This window comes from Chrysochloris asiatica, unplaced genomic scaffold (assembly GCF_000296735.1).
Source record: "Chrysochloris asiatica unplaced genomic scaffold, ChrAsi1.0 scaffold00111, whole genome shotgun sequence".
Taxonomy (NCBI): Eukaryota; Metazoa; Chordata; class Mammalia; order Afrosoricida; family Chrysochloridae; genus Chrysochloris; species Chrysochloris asiatica.
Window position 1 is genome coordinate 4,124,284 of NW_006408629.1, and position 8,486 is coordinate 4,132,769.

At 37.3% G+C, this 8,486-nt stretch overlaps 1 protein-coding gene across 1 annotated transcript in view; it reads right to left on the reverse strand.

Moving 5' to 3' along the window:
• FAM172A (family with sequence similarity 172, member A) overlaps positions 1-8,486 on the reverse strand; it is a 623,240-nt gene that overhangs the window by 19,093 nt on the left and 595,661 nt on the right. The gene's annotated exons all lie outside the window — the stretch shown is intronic.

Below are 8,486 nucleotides of genomic sequence, written 5' to 3' on the forward strand. Positions count from 1 at the left end.
TGTTACAATACTTGAATTTTGTCTTCTCAAGCTGCCCTTTGACATTTTCTATTCAGCAGTTTGACTTCCTCATTTCTTCCATTTGTTTTACTATTTTTATGCTGGAGAACAAATTTCAGAGTCTCTTCTGACATCCATTTTGGTATTTTCTTTCTTTCTTGTGTTTTTAATGACCTTTTTGCTTTCTCCATGGATGATGTTCTTGAATTTCATCTCACAGCTTTTTCATCTTTGGTCATTAGTGTCTAACGTATCAAATCTCTTCTTGAAATGGTCTCTAACACGTAGGCTATGTTCAAGATCATACTTAGGCTCTAGTGAACTTATTTTAATTTTCTTCTGCTATAGCCTGAACTTGCACACGAGCAATTAATGGTCCATTCCACAGTCTTCCCTGGCCTTGTTTTCACCAATGATATGAGCATTTTCACCAGCTCTTCACACAGATATCATCAATCTGGTTTCTGTGTATTCCATCTGGTGAGATCCATGTGTATTATCACCTTTTATGTTATTTTAAAAAGGTATTTGTAATGAATAAGTCATTGGTCTTGCAAAATTCTATCATTCAATCTGCAGCATCATTTCTATTACTAAGGCCATATTTTCCAGCTACTGGTCTTTCCTTTTTGTTTCCAAACTTTGCATTCCAATCGCCAGTAATTATCAAAGCATTTTGATTGCATGTTTGCTCAGTTTCAGACTACAGAAGTTGGTAGAATTCTTCAATTTCATAATCACTGACTGTAGTGGTTGGTGCATACATTTGATTAGTAGTGGCATTAACTGGTCTTCCTTGTAGGTGTATGGATACTATCCTATCACAGACAGCATTATACTTCAAGACAGACCTTGAAATAGTCTTTTTGATGATGAACATGGCACCATTTCTTCTCAATATGCCATTCCCAGCATAGTAAACCTATGTTTGTCTTATTCAAAATGGCTAATCCCAGTGCATTTAAGCTCACTAATGCCTAGGGTATTGACATTTATGTGTTCCATTTCATTTTTTACAACTTCCAATTTCCTATATTCAGACTTGGTACATTTAATCTTCTGATTATTAATGGATGTTTGCAGCTATTTTTCCTCATTCTGAATTGTGCACCATTAGCAAATGAAGGTCCTCAAAGCTTTACTTCATTCACATTATCATGGTCAGCTCTATTTTGAGGAGGTAGTTCTTCCTTAGTTGCATTTTGAGCATCTTCCAAACTAAGGGGCTCATCGTCTAGCACTATATCTGACAATATTCTTGTGTTATTCATAATGTTTTCATCTTCCGGTGCTATATCAGACAATGTTCCATTGCTATCACACGGTTTTCAGTGGCTAAACATTTCAGAAGTAGTCTGCCTCTCCTTCTTCCTAATCTGTCATAGTCTGGATGCTCTGCAGAAACTTGTCCACCATGGGTGACCCTGCTGGTATTTCAAATACAGGTAGCACAACTTGTAGCATCACAGCAACATACAAGCCACCACAGTATGACAAATGAACAGACTAGAGAGCCTAGTAAAGTACAATTTCAAGTAGTGGTAGTGGTGGTGGAGGCATGTTGTGGAGTTGGTTCTGACTCATAGCCAACCATGTATAGTGTTTCTGAGGGTGTATATCTTTACAGGAGAAGAAAGCCTTATCTTTTCCCCACAAAGTGGCTGGCAGATTTGAAATGCTGACCTTTTTCAGAAGAAGCCCAACTGCATAATTACTCTACCACTGGGCTCCAAGTAGTGAATAAAAAATTAAATTGACTAAATGGGACAGAGGTAAATAGTGACGTATGCTCAACCGTGGAACAACAGGGCTCTGTGATACAGGGATCGAGGCATAGTCTGAAAGAGTAAAAGAAGGGAAATAATGTTAAGATGCTTGACTATCTTATGAATATTGGTTTCCCTTGCCTACTATTGTACGATAAACACTTGAGTGGAATTGAAAGGAATATCAGGAAACATGATTACAGCCTATAATTCATTAGAATACCTAAAAGGGGTTCGAGAACTTGCCCAGTGAAATAGGCTTCTTTTGAAGCCTTTATAGTATATAGAACCTTAGGTGGAATCCTGAGCCCCATCTAGAACCTTCTGAGGTGGGACATTCAGACTTGAAAGGACATGCAGACCAGCCCGGACCAGCTAGAGGAACAGAATATATATCCTGCAAGAAAGACCAGCAGGAAAAATTGAAAACAAAAACTACAGTCTGATTGGCTACTACAAGAACAAGCAAGTTGTTAGCCAGGAAGCACATCCAACTGATACAAAGTGAGGAGAGACACACAAGAATGCCTAAACTTTCAGATAGTACCCATTTGACCTAGCTTTTATGGCTTGATGATCCAAACTTGACTAAGGGAAGATAAAGAAATTCAATAAAGGAAACAATTTGATGAACTTTACCTATATTTATGGATGTAGCAGCACAAAATACCAACTGACAGAGAAAGAGTCTTCACATCAAGTATCAAACCTATCCCCTCTGTACAGAGGGTTGATAGGGACAGGCAACTTAGACATTGGTTAACTAAAATGGGGGTGGGGTGGGGAATAAAGGCATGAAGTGACTGGCTTACAGGCTTTCAAGAGAGGGTTTAGTTTCAGAATGTGCAGGGGAAGGTACAATCCCCACTGAATAGTTTTCATCTTGTCTAGATGGGTCTGGTGAAAAGAGATGGGGATAGGATTCTTTTGATTCAATAGTGAGTAATTGTTTTCATGACTAATTGCAATTGTCACAACTATAAATGTAGAAGTTTTATAACATAAAGCGGGGAGTAGTTAATCTTACAGCAGGAACCAAGGATCCTAGAACCATCAAGGAAGAAGAACATGAGCGGAATGTAGGACCTTATTCAGAGAAACAGTGACATAAGAGATGGGGGTAGAGATGATGGCATGGAGAGACAGAGCAGCTGAGGACTCTAGACTCATGGAAAAAGAAAGGCTGTGGGTAAATACTGTTAACGGATGATGCATGGAGGGTATTGTAATCATTGCAATGAAACAAAATAAGATAGGATGAGTGCAAAACTGATGTTCTCCCAAGTAAACTATCACGCATTTCACAATAAAAGCTTTTTAAATAATGAAAGAGTTAATACTGAAAAAAATTCTTATTGCACATATACTTCTGTACAGAAATGACAATGAGCAGAATGTATGGTTTTACATCCACTTGCAGAATGTTTGATTGTAATGTTAAAGTGCAATATGCAAATTAAAAATAAAGAATATTTATTAAAAAAAAAAAAAAAAAACTTAAGTTGATCTAGAAACAAAACATTTTCTAAGCAATCCTATTCCTGTTATATACAGTGATATCTTTGGTTTCTTAGCCCCCAAAGGACCTGTTGTGTGTGATGGAAAGGTACTTGGATGTGGGAATACACTGTTATAGAATTCTATTTCTGCAAACAGTCCAGTGGTAACTTATGGGTTTACTTTCCAGGTAAGCTTTCCTTCAGAGTTCTCCATTTCTATGAAAGGATAAAACATTCGCCTAGCTAATTCTAGCTCAAAGTATCTGAGTCATTTTTGACATTTCTTTTTCCTTTATTTGTTGCTTCCTGATCCCATCTGTTACTAACTACTGACAATTGCACCTCAGAAAGGTTTTTTCAATTTTTCTAGTTCCCCTACTGTCACTCTGAGTTTAGTGACCTATCATTTAGAATACAGAACTACCTCCCCCCCACTTATCTCACCACCTTCAGTCGCCTTGCCTCTAAATGAACTTGTACTTAGTTATTAGATAAAACATTCTAGAGTATCCTTTGTTGCATACACATCTCCTGCAGCTCAAAAACATTAAACTAACCCTCATTATTCTTCAGATTAAACAGAAATTCCTTAATTTTGCTCCATTATTTGGCACAAGTCCTCTCTTCTGGGTTTACACATTAGATCTTCTTGGAGGCCAATCTCAACTACCATCCTTTACGCCTTTCCAAATTCTTAATATCTCTTTTTATAAATAAAAACATTTATTAAATCTTGTTAGTTAACATATTGTCTCCGAAATTTCTATATCTATCTTCTTGTGCCTATAAAACTATTAAGCATTGCCCTTTCTAAAGTAAAATTGCAAGAACTGGGTATCTGTGATTTCAGTATTATGAAGTCCAGCCAGGTTTGAGAAGGCTGAGATCAGACTATACTCATCATCATAACCTACTGTCAAATATATATATGTTGAAGTGTATGCTAGCTTTTACAGTTGAGAAATAAATTAAGCACCTGACTACTTGCCATAAGACTGGCAGTTGAAATTCATTCCAATATGCCTCAGAAGACCTAAGGGTGGCAATCTGAAAGGTTAAGTTTGAAAACCCTATGGATGGTTCTGCTCTGCACACATGGTGGCACTATTGGCTCAACTGCCACTGCCAACAACAAACTGGGAATACACTGATAACTGTATGCTAATGCTCTCCAATAAACTGCTAACTCAAGTGATCCATAGCCCATTAGCACCTAATTGACAAGCTCCAACAGATACTGAAAGTTATCTTCCAGATCTCTTGAGTTGAAATCTCTGATAATCTAGTAAATACAATTTATTAGCATCAAAAGGGGTTTAAGAAAGTGTCAGAACCAAGAACTCTGAGAGTCAAAAACTAAAACTGCTCAAGAACTTGTTACTCCCAAAACGAAGGTGACTTAACTCGAATTTAGATGCAGACAGAAACATATCAAACATAAATGAGTAAAAGCCTGGGAAGGACTCTAGTGAAATACAGTTCAGCAATCTCATCTCACAGGTAAGAAATCTAAAGTTTAGAGAGTTTGTGACTAGGTGAAAGTTACACAGATACTTTATCTGCTGTCAATATTTACACACTGGTAAAGTAGTAAGATAATAAAAATTTCAGGAGACTTACTTCTAATTGATTCAAGATTCAGGTCAATATTAACTTACCCTAAAATGCCTTCTTTGATTAACCAAACCTTATACCAATTATTTCCTTACTTCCTTTATACTTTTGTTGTTGTTGTGAAGTGCCATCAAGTCGGTTCCGACCCATAGCAACCTTGTATAGGGTTTCCTAGGAGCAGCTGGTGAGCTTGAACCGCTGACCTTGCAGTTCAAATGACTTTGCAGTCTGGCGCATTAAAACCCACAGCACCACACCAGGACTCCCCCTTTATACTTAAGCATTCATATATACAGTAGTTGTTGCTGCTGTGAAGTCAGCCCCCACACCATGGTGATCCCATGCACAGTGGTCCTGCTCTATCCCCATGAGTGGTTGGAGATTGGACCATTATGATCCATATGGTTTTCTTTTTTCTAGATCCATATGGTTTGTATTGGCCTGTTTTCACAACGAGATCATCAAACTATCCTTCCACGTCCATCTCAGTCTGGCAGCTCTGCTGAAACCTGTTCAGCATCCTAGCGACCTGCAAGCGTGCTCTGATAGACGAGTGGAAGTTGTGCAAGAGGTGCACTGGCTGAGAACTGAATTGGGTCTCAGAAAGGAAAAAAGAAAATTGTTTGATGAAAGAAAACTGGAAATATTGCAATGCATGTTTTTGTCCTTAGGTGCCACCTAATTGGTTCTGACTCATGGAGACCCTATGGAAAACAAAATGAAACCATTCACTTCTGTGCCATCTCCATAATTGTGTCCCATTGTTTGAATCCATCTTGTGAGGATTTTTCTCTTTTTTGATGACCCTTTACTTAACATGTCCAAAGTAAATGAGATGAAGTCCTGCTGTCTTTGTGTCTCTGGAGCACTCTGATTGTACTTAATATAAGGCAGATTTGTTTGTTCTTTTGGCAACTCCATGGCACTTTCAATATTCTTTGCCAACACCATAATTCAAATATGTCAATCCTTCTCTGATCTTCCTTATTCACTGTCCAGGTTTCACATGCATAGGAGGTAACTGAAAATACCATGGCTTGGATCAGGAGCATTTCAGTTCTCAAAGTGGCATTTTTGCTCTTTTATACATTAAAGAGGTTTTTTTTTGTTTTTTGATTGTTTGCAGATTTTTCAGCTCCTCTGAAACCTGTCTACCTTGGTGACCCTGCTAGTCAATACATGTGGCATAGCTTCTAGCATCACAGCAACACACAAGTCACCATAGTAGGACAAACTGACAGATAAGTGGTGGAATTTTGAGTGTAGTTTGTACTATGTCCTGGTGTGGTGCTGTGAGTTAATGCACTGGACTGCAAAGATGGTTTGAACCACAAGGTCAGTGGTTCAACATCACCAGCCACTCCTTGAAAACCTACACAGGGTTACTGTTGGTCTGAGTTGACTCAACAGCACTTAACAACAACACACATCATCATATACTTGCTTTGCTTCACAGGAAATTTCATATATGAAAAATGCCTTGCTGTATCTCCAAATCTTTTGAAAGTAGTGCCTCAAAAGCACTTATCCTAAAAATCATAGTTGAGACTTAGCAGATGTTTTCTGTATAAACTGTCCTAAATAGAATTTACCAGAAAAAATAATGCTTAATAAATATTAAAATGAACAAATACATTTGTTATTGGGTTTTGCCCTATTTAGGTACAGTGGTTAAGCACTCAGCTGCTAACTGAAAGGTCAGCGGTTCAAACGCACAGGGCTGCTTTCAGGAGAAAGATGTGGCAGTGTGCTTCTGCAAAGATTGCTGCTGTTGTGAAGTGTCATCTAGGAAACCCTAAGGGAGCAGTTCTACTCTATGAGTTGAAATCAACTTGATAGCAATGCAGTTGATTTTGAATTTACATTGATGATTAGTCCTTCTATACAGTAAAGAAAATGGAGACACGTAGAAGATCAGAGCAGCAAAAACATGTGAATTTACAAAGCAAAGTTCTACTGGCATTCTTAACACACAGGCACATCACTATATGAATTTTCAGATGTACAGCTCATTTTTTTTTATTGCTTTTTGTTTGTCAAACTCAAAAGCACAGACTTTTGCTTTGCAGCCAGAAAGAAAGAAGGTAGAAAGAAGGCGGCAATATCTAAGTAGCCATTATTGATTACTCTAGTCACTTAATGATTTGGAATTCACTAAAGTTGATAGATCAATTTGGGGAGAATTGGTGTCTTTACAGTGCTGCGTCTTCAAATAATAAGACTTGCTTCTTATTTAGGTTTTCATTAATTCCTCTCAATAAAGTTTTATTATTTTCTCCACAGAGTAACAACAGTTTCTTCATTAGATTTATTCACTTATTTTTAATTGCAATTGTAATTTTGAGATAATTGTAGATTCACATATACTATATAAGAAAGAACACAGAGAGAATCCATGTACCCAATAGCCAGTTTTTCCCCAATGAAAACATCTTGTGAAACTAACTTCTTGATAGTATGACATCACAACCAGGATACTGACAATACTATAAGTCCTGGTGTGGCACTGTGGGTAAGTGCACTGGACTACAAAGTTGGTTTAAGCCTCAAGGTCGGCAGTTCAAACTCACCAGCCTCTCCTTGGAAACCCTATACAGGGTCGCTTTGGGTTGGAATTGACTTGACGGTACTTAACAACAACAACACAGCCAAAATACAGAATATTTTCATTACCATCAAGCTTTCTCATGCTTCCCTTTTATTGCCATGCCCACTTTTCTCTCATCCCCACTCCCTCTTTAACCCTTAGAAACATGAATTTGTTCTTCCTTTCTATAAATTTATTATTTCAAGAGTTTTATATACATGGGACAATACAGTACATAACCTTTTGTGATTGGCTGTTTTTACTCAACTGAATTCTCTGGAGAGTCACCTATATTGTTGCATGTATCAAAAGTTTGTTCCATTTATTGCTAAGTAGTATTTTGTGGTATGGGTCATTCAGCTTATCTCTCTGAAGATACACCTATGCTGTTGTATGTTTCAAAAGCTTGGTCCTTCTTATTGCTGATGAACATTCTATGGTTTGGGTATACCTCAGTTTGTTTGATTATTCATCTGTTAAACAACATCTTAGTTGTTTTCATTTTAATTTTTAGATACTATAAATAAAACTGATAGAAGCATTCATGAACAAGTTTTTGCATACACATAAATCTGTATTTCTTTGGAATAAACGCTCAAGAATGCAATCACTGTGTTGTATCGTTTTTTAAGAAATTGCCAGACTATTCTCCAGTGTTGTACCATTGTACATTCCTAGCATCAATGTATGAGTGATCTAGTTTCTTTGTATCCCCACCAGTGACAAGTCTTGAAATCAGGTAGACACCTCTTCCATTTTATTCTTGTTTTTCACAATTATTTCAGGTATACTTGTTCTTTTGCCTTTTTACATAAAATTTTGGGACAATATTTTTTGTATCTACAAAAATATTGTTGGAATTTTGACAGGAATTGCACTAAACCTGTATACTAATTTGGGGAGAATTGACATCATTACTATGTTGAGTTTGCCAGTCTATAAACATGTTATGTCTCTTGTTGTTGTTGTTAGGTGCCATCGAGTCAGAACCAACTCATAGCGACCCCATGCACAGCAGAA